The 16996-nt window shown below is 41.2% G+C and overlaps 1 pseudogene across 1 annotated transcript in view; it reads left to right on the forward strand.

The window, feature by feature from the left end:
* Positions 1 to 16996, forward strand: part of LOC144023612 (calmodulin-binding transcription activator 1-like) — a 76410-nt pseudogene that overhangs the window by 41846 nt on the left and 17568 nt on the right. The window contains exons 5-8 of the transcript XR_013284579.1: positions 8163 to 8298; positions 9710 to 9781; positions 13045 to 13198; positions 14993 to 16845. The product of XR_013284579.1 is annotated as a calmodulin-binding transcription activator 1-like (transcript). The remainder of the gene's footprint in view (positions 1 to 8162; positions 8299 to 9709; positions 9782 to 13044; positions 13199 to 14992; positions 16846 to 16996) is intronic.

The following is a 16996-nucleotide window of genomic DNA, read 5'->3' on the forward strand; positions in this document are numbered from 1 at the left end:
GTATCAGTACTTGCCATTGGTATCAGTGTGGAAAAAGTGGTGTTGAACGTCCCTTGTTTGGTTGTTCTCCCTGTGCTTGCCTTGGTTTTCTCTCGGTTTGTAAACTTCACACATTCCAAAACATGCATGTTTCCTTGTTGTTTTCATGCATGATTACTTGTTTGTGTGTGACCTGCAATTTCCTGGTGATAGGCTCCAGCTGACTCCGGAGTTGCAACCTTAATGAGGATAAGTGGAGTGTACAGAAAATGGATGGATGGATTTTCCTATTTACTATAAAAGCTTTATTTATATATACAGCATTCTATATAAGATACAGTTGCACATATAACTGCCATATAATTATGAAATAAAATTTTAAAATTAAAATGAAATCCACAAGATTGAATGTGTACACACTGGTAGACATTGCACACAGTCAGAGGTAGAATTCTTGGGCTTAACACATTTACTGTATAGGGGGGAATATTGTTTTTATGTAGGTTTTCTTTCCTCTTAAAAAAAAAATGAATTGGACAGACTGAAGTGAAAATCATAATAGTTGAATGAACTGACCAATTATATTTTATGGTCAGTTGTTTGTTGTTTGTGTATGCTGCGACTGGCAACCGGGATTGGCTTCACATCATCCCTGACCCTAAAGAACATGGATGGATGGATGGATGGATGGATGGATGGATGGATGGATGGATGGATGGATTGAATCCTCATATTAAATCTACCTAATTTTGACTTCTGTAATAACAGTTTTGGATTTTCATGATACATGTAGTTAATTTTTATTTCGTTTTTACTTGTTTTTTTTTATGTTGACTTAGTTTTGATTGTTTTTTAGAGCAGGTTTGTTAGTTTTTATTATTTTGGGATTTTTTTAATGATTTGTTTTAGTTTAGTTTTAGCATTAGTTTACTTTTTTAAATATATGGAGTATTTGTCGAGTACAAAAACAAAAACAAAAAAGTTTACAAAGTGTTGTGTAATAAAGTAAAGTAAATTACAAATGACTGTTTGAGCTTCCTTGTTGTATTTTAAAATGAACCCCAAAAGCTATAAGTATTAAGTATAAAAGCTAAGTATTATATTAATTGATAAAGATGATAATGAATGATGGACATTTTTTTTTTTGCTATGATTGTAGATAGTTTTAGCTAGTTTTATTTAAGATGTAGTTTCAGTTTGTTTGTTTTTTTCTAAAAGCATTTTGTTTTATTTTGTTAATGAAAATGTTTTTTTCAATTTAATTTTTACTGGTCATTATTTAGTTAGATTTTATTAACTGCACTACTCAAAAAAATTAAAGTAACAAAGGTTTCCTTTAATTGTTTTGATTTTTTTAGCAGTACATAATAGCATAACCAAACACTCGTCAAAACAATTAAGGGAACAATTTGTTCCTTATTTTGTTTAAACAGCATAAAATAATCTTGCTCCCAATTCTATCCAGTCAATTATTGGTATAGCCTCCAATATCCCGCAACCATGCCCAAGTTTAGGATTAGAGTTTGCAGCCTTTCCCAGCTGAGTTTGGGTGAAGTGTGATACACCCAGCCTTGATCATTCACACACTTTTACAACTAGAATGATCGATGAACCTAACATGCGTGTTTTTGATACAGCCAGAGAAAACCCATGAAAGCACAGGGAGAACATCCAAACTCCACACAGGAAAGCAACAGTAGGAACGTGCTACCATTTGTTTTATTTTTTTGTATCATATTCTTAAAACAACCAGATTCGCACAACTTGGAGTTATCAGCAAATCTAACATGTTTTTGGAATATGAAAGGAAGCCCGAATAAAACCCACAGGCAGCAAGGGAGTGCATGCAAATGACATGCAAATGGCCTGAACATTCGCTACAAAACATAACATCAAAAAATGATTCCACATGAGGCCATGGATTAGAAATATCTCACTTCTCTGAATCTGTTGCGTCATCTTTAGTGCTCCCTGTTCCTCCATGTCACTGTTGTCCTTGTTTTTCCACCTAGTACAAAAGACTCCACAACCTCAACTGTGTATGACTTTACCTCTTTCTATTTGCTTCTTTTTACATTGTCTGCAGAAGTTCAAGGAAGCAACAAGACTGTTTTGACAGCATAGAATGTGCAGAGATTTGTTTTCATGTGTCAGCAAAAGCTACAAGTCATTAGAAAAATAACCACTACGGGAAAGTACGGATACCGGAATGTAGTATTTGTGCTGAGTTACTTTTCACTACTGATTATATTATATTATATTATATTATATTATATTATATTATATTATATTATATTATATTATATTATATTATATTATATTATATTATATTATATTATCCATCCATCCATTTTCTTGACCGCTTATTCCTCACAAGGGTGGAGAACTGGGGTCAAGTTGTATTTTATCATTTTAAAAATGTGCAAAATTTCCCAAGTTACTTTGTTATAGATTAGATTAGTAAAGAAGACAAGAAAGAAAAGAAAAATTGACTCAGTTCTCACCAATGGCTTACAAATGCAAATATGCCGTCTAGTGGCAGAAAATGACCTCAACACAAATCAATATCACACTCGTTTTTTTTTTTGTTTTTTTTTACAGTACAGCACATCTTTTTAATTTTAACTCAGTTTTATGAATTATTATGAAATTACTGTATCACTGGTCAATAGATGCAGCCGTATTTCTATTAGTTTAACATTTTGTTTCCACTTTTATGTTAACAAGAGTACGAAAACTTATAATATATTTTAGTATACGTTTTATTATACATTTAGAACAGATATAAAATGTGCAATTAATTGTCATAACTATTGAAGTTATGCGATTAATTACAATTAAATATTTTAATCACCTGAAGGCCCTAATTATCCATCCATCCATTTTCTTGACCGCTTATTCCTCACAAGGGTCGCGGGGGCTGCTGGTGCCTATCTCAGCTGGCTCTGGGCAGTAGGCGGGGGACACCCTGGACTGGTTGCCAACCAATCGCAGGGCACACAGAGACGAACAACCATCCACACTCACACGCACACCTAGGGACAATTCGGAGCGCCCAATTAACCTGCCATGCATGTCTTTGGAATGTGGGAGGAGACCGGAGTACCCGGAGAAGACCCACGCGGGCACGGGGAGAACATGCAAACTCCACCCAGGAAGGTCCGAGCCTGGACTCGAACCGGAGACCTCAGACCTGGGAAGCGGACGTGCTAACCACTCGACTACCGTGCCACCCGGCCCTAATTATATTATATTATATTATATTATATTATATTATATTATATTATATTATATTATATTATATTATATTATATTATATTATATTATATTATATTATATTATATTATATTATATTATATTATATTATATTACACATATAAAAAATATTACACCGAAAGTGTATGACGAGAGAGAAGTGGAAGTCGAGAAAAAGTCAAGTAAGTGCAGCGGTCACCTCTTGGCCCCATTTGTGATTACTGATGCCACTGAGAGCCTGAGGTGATACCTCTGTGCTCCCATTGTGCGAGCTGAAGGACTCTTCTCAGGAGCAGCCTGAGGCCAGCAGCACAGTTTATGTTGCGGATGGATTTCTCATTGATTGGTTGTGCTGCCGTATCGCCTCGGCTTCCCAGCAAGCCACAGCAGCGGCAGTCGTATTGGTGTTATTGAGCAGCAGTTAGATATAATCCCATTTATACATGACATGAGGCGCGATTAGAACAGATTACACGTAATCCCATCAGATGGAAAGGAGCTCAGCTAACGGAGACGGTGACATTTATGTGCCCGCGCCGCTCCGCGTGTGTTTGTATCCACATGGGTGCGTGCGATTGCAGCGTTGCAGGGCGAATATTAAGACAACAATCGATGACCTTCATTTCTCCTCTCAATGGAATCCAAGTTCAGAGTAATGACTGTTACCTCGTCTCGTGTCTTCTCGCCTCCTTCTCTCCTCCCTTTACCGGACACACTCAATAGCCCACTCTGTCTCTTTATCTTTGCCTTCTCTTTTTCCACTCTCCTCCCCTTGCCTTCTCTGTTTTCGCTCTGCTACACCGTGGAACGGTGGAAAAGCTTTTTATATCCCACACATCACAGACCAGTTACAATCAATAGCATTTATGTCTGCTTGAATCGGAGGGTTTGCAAGGAGCACGGGCACCATCCTCACACACACACACACACACACACACACACATCTGATCTCATCCATCGTCTCCATAACATAATTAGAATCAGCAGCTCTGAGATGACTCACACGGCTAGAGACAGAGACTAAACTCATCTTTGATCGGAAGGTGGGGGTCTCCAAGCTGGCAGGCTCACCCCCAAAACAGAACAGATTTGCGGTGTCAAAGAACATCAGTTCAAAGCAAATTCAATTTTACTACACACTGTGCGCAGCGTAAATTGCAATCATCCCGGTCCATATGTGCCCACGTCAAACTCGAGGCGGGAGCGGCGTAGTGAAGGCAACGGTTGAGACGAGAAGATGAGAATGAGAATGGAGGGGCACAGTAAAGACAAAATAAAGAGATGGTCTGATAAGAGGGATAAAGACCATGTGTGTTTGTGTGTGCGTGCGCACACTTGTGAGTATCTGTTAGTTTATTGATTGTTTCTGTTGTCATGAGATAAGGCAAAGATGCATTTTCCGCACCAACGCCTCCCCTTCACACACACATGCGGTGAACATTGCACATACACTTGTCCTTAATGTTGTAGAAGAATGATTGATTGCTGAGCAGCAGGTTTGACATTGAGCGCAGAGAACACATGGTGGTAGGTCCCGCCATCTGTGACATTGCTATAGTGTCTCTGTCTTCTCATGCATATGCTCACCTGGCGTCCGCGTGTGTTTGCGTGTACGTTTAAGGACTTATATCCCGCCAGCTACACTATGTGGACAAAAGTACTTGACTTGAAAACCTAATAGCAAATTAGATTTGCTTCCCTCTTTGCAGCGACAACAGCTCCCAATCTTCTGTCTGTTGGAATTGTGTCCATCCATGCTGAATAATACGGATGGTTTACAGTCTCTGTTCTAGGTTTCAAACATTTTCGGTACAAAAAATGTTTTATGGTGTATGTTAAATGCTCCCCACTAGTCTGAGTCACTATTATTCTGATTAATATTGCGTTTGTGGAGTGGGAACTAAGCAGCAAAATCTACTTGTTTTTATGCATCTCAGGGTGGCCATTTTGCCACTTATCGACGTCATGTTATATTAGCAGCACATTTGTTAAAAAGGCCAGCTTGTTTTCCATTTGTGCAATTTTAGCACCCTCTGGTGGCGAGTTTATTAGTGCAGTTTAACTTTAATTCGGCATGTTTTGGCCACCAATATTTAAAAGCCACACTAATCGCCAGATGAAGAGGAACATAACATGATTTGAGTTCCTCCACAAATTGACTCGACTCACTATGTCTGCCTGTATGATCAAGTGCTTCAATCTTAAGTATTTTTTTTCAATATGAGCTTAAAATTTTTTACAATATTGTGAGTTTTCATAGAGGGTAGTGAGCTGTTTTTTTATATCGCCTACATCCCTCACAATATCATGGTAATATCGTATTGTGATGTTTGGCTATCGTTACATCCCTAACTTCTATAGCTACAACATGACAGTGGTGCTAATGAGAGATGGAGAATGCAGAACCCGCCACTGCATATTCGGTACCTCGTATGTGACATAAATTGATATCCTCATATCGTTCAATCATTTTTATCAATGCAGTGTCAAGCATAGCCACTTTCATATTGCATTCGCTGTAAAGTGGAGCATCAGAGGAATAACCTGTGCCTCCCAGACAGAACTTGCAGAAACCGGACTGTGCGTATGTATGTACAACTGATGTGATTACCCCATTATAATAATGAAATGCATGGCGAGGTAAGTGGAACAGAGGCAATTGCTTTCAACAATGGGATGAGGACAGTGAGGCTCATGTGTTGAATGCTTTGATCGTAACTGGTGGTTCCACCTGTGATTGTGGTTTAAACAACAGAGGGAATTTCCCAGGACAATGAGCTGGGAGAAAGCAGTAAATATCAAAATCAAAATCTAGCTTCGATGGCAAGTTTCGAAGAGGTTATTGCAACATAAGTTTACATCAGTCCGAGAAGTTAACAGCAGGTCCTTGTTTCACCTCCATTCTTGTTTTTTGGTGTGTCTTCTTGCTTGGACTGTTGTAATTTTGGCTATTGTTTTTGTGGTAATATTTTAAAGTTTAAAATTGAGGCTAAATAAAATGAGCTGATCCTTACTGTTTTGAAAGTGGCATACAGAGCCTGGTCAAACTCCTCTCTCATAATTAATTCATTAATTAAGTGCTGTAATACTTTTTGATGTAATATTGTTTGTAGGGCTGCATTTAATGGTTTCCTTTTTCGATTAAATGATTCATCAGATTATCGGACGATTCTTGTTTTATTTTCCATGCCCTTATTAAAAAATAAATAAATAAATAAAAAAATTAAAAAAAACATGACACCATTTTTTTAAATTGCATGAATTAATTATGAATCAGTTACTGGTTTGGTCCGTAACATCAACAAAAAATGTAAAAAATATTGACCATTGGTTTCCAAAGTAGAAGCTAAAGTTTTATTTTGATTCAACACAAAGATAACACTCGCCAACACACATTTTGTTGCCAAGAAAAGTTTAACTGTTTTAAAGGCACGGTCTTCCGTTTTCACTCAGGAGAGCGGGGGGAGTGGCGGGGGGCGTGTCGTAAACGGGGCCGTGACGTCACTCCCTTGACAGCAGACATGGATTTTTTTTCGCTCGCTCACTCACTCACTCACTCTCTCACTCACTCACTCACTCACTCACTCACTCACTCACTCACTCACTCACTCACTCACTCACTCACTCACTCACACAAGCTTGTGTGAGTGAGTGAAAAAAAAATCCGTGCATGCTGTCAAGTTGCCGTGGGAGTGACGTCATGCAGCCGACAAATTCGCCCGGCCCCGTCTGCCAACACGCCCCCCACCACCACGATTGGCTGGAGGGGTAAACAAATGTCTGTCCACAGAAACGTCCCGTTGTTGACAAAACAAACACAAAATGGCAAAATACAGGGATTGGGGTTTTAGGAAAAAATCACCCCCACACATTAACAGAAGCCCAGAGGTGTAAACTGAGAAGGAGTTCATGTGTATACATCTGTATTTATATAGTGCATTTTCCTGAGTGAAAACGGAAGACCGTGCCTTTAAGGTATTATGATGTTGCTGAATCTGAAAATAACATTTTCTGAATTGGCTCTCGTTTTTGAGATATTTCGTGTTTTTGTGTTATTCTTGAACATTAGTCATGCTTATGCTAAAAATATGCAAACGTTTACAATGGTATTGTCCTTGTGCAACTTTGATGAGGCTTTATTTGTCTTTTCAAGCACGTCCATACAGTATTCTTTCATTTTTGATGCGATATCATGAAATCCGACAATCGTTATCACGGCGAGCCTTCTATATGCAAATCCTGTTTCATGTGAAAATCAAACAAACAATCAGAAAACTAGACAATATTAGCTACGCCAAAGCACAAACCCTGCTTTATGTAACAATCAAAGTACATTTTGTAAACTGTCAAAGTACATTAATTATTGATCAATTCATTGTCAAAAATATTGATATCTAATCTCAAAATCTAGAGCCAATTAAAAAAACAGATGCGACGTTTGCAGTTGGCATCCCAAAATTGCCAAGAAATTATTAAAATATCTTTGGCACTTAAAATAATAATTATAATTGTTGGGCAGTATAATTAGTCTGCTTTCATGGAGGACAACAGAAATCTCATAACATTTACTATTAAGTAACTGAAATTCCGAGAATGTCATTGATTATCAGAAATAATTATTTAGTAATGTGAGAATAGATTAGTTCCTCTAATTGTATCATGTGTAGAGCATGTACTCAGAAGCTAATGCTTGTGCTGTGTTAATGGATGGACCTACTTAAATATTAACACACAGGCTAGTCTCCATTGTGTGTGTGTTGAATTTGGGAGTGTAACCTTGACATTCTTTGCCAATAACACCAGATAATTTTCATATCACTGAGCAATGAAATGCTGACAATATCAAAGACATCGCCACTTTGCACATTATTGATACTCTTCTGTCAAACTAATCCTCACATTGTGTGCTTCGTTTCCCCCCCAAACAGGCCTCAAAATGGCTCCATGATCCTCTACAACCGCAAGAAGGTGAAGTACAGGAAAGATGGCTACTGCTGGAAGAAAAGGAAAGACGGGAAGACCACCCGAGAGGATCACATGAAGCTCAAAGTCCAGGGTGTGGAGGTGAGAGCCCCCATGAAGAAGAAACAAGTCTGTGATCTCTTTTTGTGCTGAGTTGTGCTTCGCTGCCAATCCAATCCATAATGTTAGTCACTCCTTCGCTCCTTGTAGACACACGCGTGTAACGCAAGGGCACACACAAACACACACACACATGCTGGAGCTACAGGGCTAAGAGCCATATACCTGTGTGCAGTGTGTGCATATGTGCTGTCCCTCCTCCTCGCTCTCCCTGCTGCCTTCCCCTCTCTCTCTTTCTGAAGGATAAGAGTGTGTTTGGCCCGCGGCCAGGAATGATGTCAATGCCTTCTTCAGCAGAACAGAGAGGGGTATCGATCCAGTCTCAAGGCAGCGTCTGTGCGTGCCTGCGTGCGAGCGCGCGCGTGTGTGTTTGAGTCACATCAGCCGGCTGAAAAATTGATTATTCAGCAGGAATATACCAAGAGGTGAGAGCAGTGAGCATGCATGTGTCAGAGGAAGACGGAAGGGAGACTGGAACGCGACAGTGAGGCAGCACATGGATGTGTATGGAAGGCTCACTAGTTGTGCATAAATGAACAGCAGACATAGGCAAAGGGAATAATTGAGATCAAGTATTCCCATCTGCGCCTCTATTATTTACAACCCCACACTCACTACTGACAATCATCTGACGTGCATTTTTCTGCTGCCGTGCACAAACACACACACATACATCCAAAGGCGAGTGTTTCTCTCCCTGGTAGTTGCTCAGTAATTGTTTGTGTCACCTTCTTCCCGGGACCCCTCAAGCAAGAAAGCATTGTGTCGCGCAGGGGGCAGGAATGGCGGAGCAGTGGGAGAGGACGAGGACAGTGAGAGGCAGGAAGCAGGGGAGGAAAAACACAACCCTGGATTGAGAGCCTCCTCATATCAGATGGAAATATATGGAAATGCACTCTGCCTTTGGCCAAACACACTTTAGATAGCTGGCGGGCTTCTTCTCAGAAGAGGCAAAATGGCAAGAAAATGAGAGCGCGAATGAGACGGCAAACAGAACAGACTTTTCATGTCCTGCATGGCAAGTGTTCACCACTGTTCTGCATGTACTATTGTGTTTTAACTATGCGATGACCTTGATAGAAGAGCGTTTCAACCTTCCGCAGGGAAGTCCCACAGGAGCCAGAACAGGGTCCACATATTGATCCTCCTGCGATATTTATACACCGGTGCCAAATATTGATATCTTACAAGTCGACAAGATCTGATGAAGGACCTTTTAAAAAAATACAACGACATGTTTAGCGCCTAAATGAATACGACCTAAGTGGCTATAACCTGAGTTCTCCTTTGCTGTTCTCTCCTTTGCTGTCCTCACCTCATCCTCTCCTTATGTCCCGCTCCCTCCATTTTCTTTTCTCCCCCACCCACCCGAAATCTCCTCTCCTCTCTCTAGTGTCTGTATGGCTGCTACGTCCACTCCTCCATCATCCCCACCTTCCACCGTAGATGCTATTGGCTGCTGCAGGTAAGATACCCGCCCCCTTTCCCAGCTTCTCTACATTAAAACAAGACCAGTGTATATCGGGGAGGGGTAAATTATGTACAATGATGATTGCTTTTTTGTGAGCTGTTTATGGGCACGTCACTTTGGCTCGACATGGATTTCCCCATTATGGAAGGGTGGAACTGCCGATGTGGAGTAAACATTTTTAACTGGCAAATACGTTTGAACATATTTATTTACAAATAGGTTCGAACTAGGGCTTTCTAAATGAAAGCGTTAATTCTGGAGATTAATTTAAATTCTTTAAAGCACTAAAAAGTTAACTCAGTTTTATTTGCTTCCATTTTTGGCCTATAACCTGCAACCAAACTTAGCCACTGAAGATGGACAAACACGGACTGTCAGGAGCTGTACTTTCAGTTTTTCTTGATGCTTGTTGGAGAAATCCCAACTAATTTGTATACTTTACAAAGCTAAATTCAAATAGCATATTAGTTGTACGCCTGTGGTGTATGGGGCCTCGCAAGTCAACCCTTCTGAAGTGTGCGAGAGGTTTGGACAGTTGTTTCTATGAGGAAAAAAAGATGGCCGATACAGCTGAGTACATTTTGATCATTCAGTTGTATTTTACAGAAGTATTGTATTCAAAGCTCTCAGAAAGCTATTACAACAGTCTTTGATTGTAAGTATACTTTTTAATTGATGATTTTACATGAATTACAAAGATTTTAATCCTGCGATTGGCTGGCAACCAGTTCAGGGTTTACCCCGCCTACTGCCTTAAGCCATCTGGGATAGGCTCCAGCACCCCCCGCGACCCTTGTGTGGAGCAAGCAGTTCAGAAAATGGATGGATGGACAAGATTTTACTCAAGTAAATATTTATTACAAGCTTTGAAGAAAAAATAGGAGCAAAAGTAGAAAAAATGTTATTAATTGCAATTAATTATGGAAAAATTATACGATTAATTAAAAAATGTAATCGCTTGATAGCACTAGTTCCAAACTTCCAATATATTTGCAAATATGTTTAAACATATTTAAATATGCGTAAGTGTATTTGAAAATACGTTTAAATATATTTTTCAGTGCATTCACGTAATGCCATGGAGTACTGACTTGCACGAGCACATACCCAGTGGCATTATGGGAAAAATGAATGGAAATCATGCACTGTAGACATTAGGGGTGTTAAAAAAAAAAATCGATTCGGCGATATATCGCGATACTACATCGCGCGATTCTCGAATCGATTCAATAATCGCCAAAATCAATTTTTTTTTTTTATTATTATTTTTTTTTTTAGGATTCACACCTTAAGCATGGAAGAATGTTATATGAACGGAACATTAAGCCTTAATATTTTATTTCAATGCTGTTCAAACATGAAACAAATTACAACCTCTATAAGACTGAAATTTCAGATAAATAAATAATACATTTTCATATAAATCTTACACTCTACAAGCTTACTGATTAGTATTTTCTAAATTTGAATGAAAAAAAATCACAACAATCGACTTATAAATTCGTATCGGGATTAATCGGTATCGAATCGAATTGTGACCTGTGAATCGTGATACGAATCGAATCGTCAGGTACTAGGCAATTCACACCCCTAGTAGACATAATAATAAATCATAAAAATTGCAAGTAGACAACTAATTAATTAATTTCCAAATGTATTGGTGTAATATAGGCCGCATGCTTTTTTTTTTTTTTTTTACTTGCGCACATATGTAAGGATGGCATTATGGGGAAAAAAATGCTCGGTTTTTAGCATTTAGCCTACAAGTATGTTTGAACATATTTGCAATTACGTTCAAACGTACTCAAAATATTTACTCCACATTGTCAGTACCATGCTTCTGTACTTCATACAGCATGTTATGTTAAGATTTAATTCATATCTCTACACCAAACTAAACTACCAGAAACTGTATAGTATATTGTTAATTTTACGCACCACATGTTTAATCTCTTAAATTGTCCATTACATTTTCAAAACAGCACAGTAACCTCCAACATAAACCATTGATAAACATCCTCCTCTTCAAAATTTAATGAGGCAGACTATACTAAAAAGTGGGGTAATAATAAAACCGGACGCCATCGCTGGGTTTATCGTCCCGCTCAGGATATATTTGGTATTATGTGAACATGGTTTGCAGAGAAAACTTTTCTGCCTTAGAACTTTTCCTCACTTGCACTTATATCAAGGTCTTAAGGCGCTGCTCTCCATGTGGTCCTCTCCAGGAAAACACCCTGGAGCGGCGTACAACGTACACACAAACATTCCACACATATAGATTTTAGACTCCTGTGAAAGAAAAACTTACTAAACGCGCACACGCCTTGATTGGCCATGCAAGAGCGGGTCACCGGAACCTCATCATCTCCAGACCGACATGTTGAATCATAAACACTCCCTTCATTTCCAAGAAAATATTGCACGCCCAACGATGTTCATTTAAAATATGGAAATTCAATACATATTCATGCGTTCCTTGCCAATAGTTCTTGCATAATTTGTCACATGAATTTTACAAGGACATTCTCGCCACATGCTGTAAATTGAATTTGCCCCCTATCAAATATATTTTATTTTTCAGCACACTTGACTCTTGTGACTCTCTGAGTCTAAAATTGGCAGGGGAACTTCTGCTTCCTCTATCCGTAATGTGCCATTTTCTGCTCTTTGCACATATATCACATCACATCAGCGAATATGATCATAAATGAGCCTGTCTGTTCTGTTGCATTGCACAGTGTGGTGCTGTAGCAGCCCACTGTGCCATTTTCTTGTTCCACCTCAGCACGCCCTCCCCCTCACCTGAGTCCGTCTACTGAATCTTTTATCAGGAGGAGCCTCCCTCTCTCTCACACCAGCCACATACACACTTGTTGAATCATTCATGGGATATAAATTCCATACTGGTGGGCTACAGTATGGCGAGCTCTATGCTGACCCGCTCATTCCCCGTTTGGTTCATTCGCTCTCTTAAATCGCATGCACACCATCACACGTGCGGACGTTTCTGCTGGCCCTGCAATGTTAGGGAGAGTGGCGAGTGGGCCCGGGCTCTTAAATGTTTTATAGGCAGGTGAGAGAATCTTGTCTGACACGCTTATATCTGACCTCCCTCCTGACCTCCTCTGCTTTCCGTGTCCTTTTCCCCTCCTTCTGCAAATACACTGTATCAATGTACTCTCTTGCTGATAGAAACAGATGAGCAAAAATAAAGGTTGTGTTTTACCAACGAGATGTGTGTTGCTGTGTTGTAGAACCCGGACATCGTGCTGGTGCACTATCTGAATGTTCCGGCAGTGGACGATAGCGGGAAGCCGTGCGGCCCAGTTCTCTGCTCTATCAACACAGACAGGAAGGAGTGGGCCAAGTGGAGCAAAGAGGAGCTCATCGGACAACTCAAACCTATGTGTGAGTTATCTTTTGCACCCCTTCACCACTCACTGCCCTCCTCCTTTCTCATTGGCATTTAAGCCTGCACCTAAACCTTAGAATGGAAGTCAAACTGTGTTAACAACCAAAGCTGTTGTCGTGATTATAATTAAAAAAGATGAATAAACAATCAGACCCAAACTTCACATGTAAGACTTCAAAAACTCTGCTGGCTTTCCTTTCCAGAATTCAGTTGAGATAAGAGGCAACTGCAGAACTTCTGATGTAGAGACTACTATAAAGAACCGGCTGTGCAATTTCAGTTCGTTTTGTTTTATGTTTTTGTTTTTTTGGGATAATTCCAAAAGTCAGTGCCATGCTGCCACCTACAGGCAAGAACACATTGCACCAAAAAAATAAAAATAAATAAAGAGGGGTGGATGGATAGAGGGGCCCAAAAGCTGGAGGTGCCCGAAATATCCAGCATGTATTATTCATAATTCAGCATCAGAGAGAAGATAACTGCAGTACACACACACATACACACACGGAAAATTACCTAATCTCTCATCTTTTGATCTCGTTTTGAAGGACGAATAAGGACGGGTGCCCAGAATAAAGTGGTTTGTTGACTTAAATAGTACGCTTGTCAGTGAATCGCATATATCTCTGCTTCGGCTTCATGAATACACACCAATTTTGGATTACAAATGTGTTTTTGTATGTTGTTTGAATCTAAATGTTTTACAAATGAGCTTGGGCATTTTGCACGAGTGTGACGGAGAGCTTTGGATCACTGACAATGAACTCTATTTCATATGAATACCTTCAGTTTACATTGCAGACACTGGAGGGCGCCAACGTACACTTGAAATAATGCTAACTCATAACATCACAGTGAAATTAAACACAAGCTTTCTGTATGCTCAGTTAGGCATTTTCTTATTTAAAAAAAACAATAATTATTCCGTTATTTTATTCCTCACATTTTTTTTTAATGTGCTACACCTCCACAATTTTTTTAACCAATTTTCACCATTCTAACAAATTCACACCAGGTTGCCTCCATTTTTTCATTCCAAATATTCCGTTTTCCCACAATTCCACGTTTTTCGCCCAAAAATTCCCCATTCATTTCCAATGGGATGTTGAACAATCCTCTGCTATTTGAAATTCAAAATATTCAATTCATTCATTCATAATGGGATCAATTTTCAACATTCCCCTAATTCCCATGTAGCAAAATATTCACATTTTTCACCCGAAAATATTCCTCACTAATTTCCGATGGGGATGTTGGGTTAGGGTTCTGGTTAGGCCGACTATTCAAAATTAAAAATGTTCAGCTCATTCAATTCACCTTGCCATATTGCCTGATATCTTTCATCCACTCAAAACCTTTCCACATTCCGCATAATTCTACATTTATTTTTTATTTTTTACCCAAGAATTCATTTCCAATCGCACATTCAACAATTTGTTCCCATTCTACAAATGTTCAGCTCATTCAGTTCACTTCGGGGAAGATTTCCAACATTCCCACGATTCCCACATGCCAAAAATTCCAAATTTTTCACTCACATATTGCACTTTTTTCACCAAATCACTTCACCCAATTCTATACAATTAAATATTGTATATCATGCAACATCATTCAAAACCTTTATTCCAAATCATTCAGCACCATTCGACATAATTCCATATCTTTCAACAACATTCCAACTCATTTAATATCATTCCACGTTTCTATATTTTTTTTATTCATCCTCTCAGTTTGTTCAAAAATTACATTCTCTAGTTTTTAATGTAAATCTTTTATTCCTTGTGTGTCAGGTGCTGGAAGCAGCCTCCATCAGAAATGCTCCAGTGTCAAGCAGCGCATCATCTCATCCAAGCAGGAGTCAGGCGCAGCAGCAGGGGGTGGCGCTACAGCGGGTGGCGGCGCTACAGCAGGCCAGAGATCTGAGGAAGCAGATGGCACAGAGGTCCAGAACAGTGATGTGTCAGAAGGCCAGACAGAGCCCAGTCCCGGTGGGCGCAGGAGCAGAGCAGGCGGGGGCGAGAGGAGGAATGGCCGAATGACAAAGCCCTCCCTTCTCCCGCAAAGCAGCATGGAAGTGTCCTCCTCTACCTCCACCAACCAGGTGGAAGTCCCCGACACCACCCAGAGTTCACCACTGTCAATCGCAAGCGATATGGCTGACAGCCCTGCGCTCGCCATCGGCGCTGGCCTGTCACAGAGCACTGCTGTGTTCATGTCCGAAGTCACCACGCTAACCGGCGATTCGGTTTATACAGCTGGCCACACCCACCTGCTGCCGTCCGCCCACGAGAACGCCGCTACTGGCATCCTGTTGGCTGTTGCCCCCGAGAACCAGAGGTTTGCATCGTTTCCCGGTGGGGTCGGATTAGGGGAGGGAGGCGAGTTGGTTCTTTCCAGCTCGCTCGACTCCGGCGGAGGAGTCAGCCTCCCTGAGACTGCCATGACTTTTGACCCTGACTGCTTTCTTAATAACCCCAAGCAGGGTCAGACCTACGGAGGAGGTGGAGGAAAGAATGAGGGGTGTAACGGTAACGACGGGGGGATCCACTGTTCATCTAACGGTTTTGTGTACAGCCCGTCTCTTGTCAACAATATCAAGAAGGAAGCCACACCTATGGAGCAGCCGCTGGCCCCTCAGAGTAGCTATGTCGGAGAGGGGGCAGGCCTCAGCCCCAGCACCACTTTGGAGCAGATGGACTTCAGCGCTGTGATGTCATCGCCGTGCGTCCCGGGTCTAACCCAGTCTGCGCACCACCCTTCGCCAAACCTCTTCCTCCAGACCTCCGCGCACACGAACCAGCCCTCCCAACAGCAAACCAACGGCGCTGAAGCACCACAGGAATCAGACGAAACTCAAGCTTACATAACCCTGCCGGCGGACACCCCGATCACCAACGGAGACCAACATACGCACCTGCACCAAACCAGTCAAGACCAAGGCCTGTGTGGGAGGAACGGAAAAGGAGCATCAGTGGCCTCTTTCCCTCTGACGAACCAGGACGCTAGTGTTGACCAGCCCGGCGGTGGGGTTCGTCAGGAGGTCGCTGGTAAAGTTCTTGAAAATGGCGGAGAGTTAATGCTCAAGTCTGGCGCTGCCCACGAGGCTTACGCCAGTGTGGACGCTGAACACTATCTTCAACCTACAGATGGCAATGGAGTAGGGGAGGAAGCGGGAGGGGGCTGCGGAGCTCCAGGAGGAGGAGAGAATGAAATCCTATGTAATGGCGTAAGCTTGTCAGGGGCCGGCGGCTCAGTGGTGGCCAGTCCACAGTCAATAAGCGCCGCTGCGAGCATTGAAAGGGCACTCTACAATTCCTCTCTTCCGCCACAAGGTGGTGGCGTAACTGCCACGGCGGCTGCAGCAGGAGCAGCCATTAGCCTGGAAGGGTTTGAGGCTTCCTTCGGAAGCCAGTTCTCTGATCTCATCAATGATTTCATCTCAGTTGAAGGGTCAGCAGGTGGGGTGGGGGCCGCTGTCAACGGGGTCCTGATGCCTCAGGAGGGCGCGGTGGGAGAGGAGCAGGGCACGGGGGAAGGCCACCTACAGGGCTCGGAAGTGGAACAAGGAGCTCTGGGAATGCTCCAAGAGACCGGGAGGCTGTTTGGTGTGACAGACTACTCCCCAGAGTGGTCTTATCCAGAGGTTAGTAACAACATTAGTATCATTATTTATTCATCATTGTTGCCTGCAGTAAAATCAGACTGACACATGATGGAAGACGGCTTGTACTGCTGTTAAAAAATGGAATCATGCCCTCGACTGATTGCTGAGTTAATGAAATTTCAATATTACA

This window comes from Festucalex cinctus, chromosome 8 (genome assembly GCF_051991245.1).
Source record: "Festucalex cinctus isolate MCC-2025b chromosome 8, RoL_Fcin_1.0, whole genome shotgun sequence".
Lineage (NCBI taxonomy): Eukaryota > Metazoa > Chordata > Actinopteri > Syngnathiformes > Syngnathidae > Festucalex > Festucalex cinctus.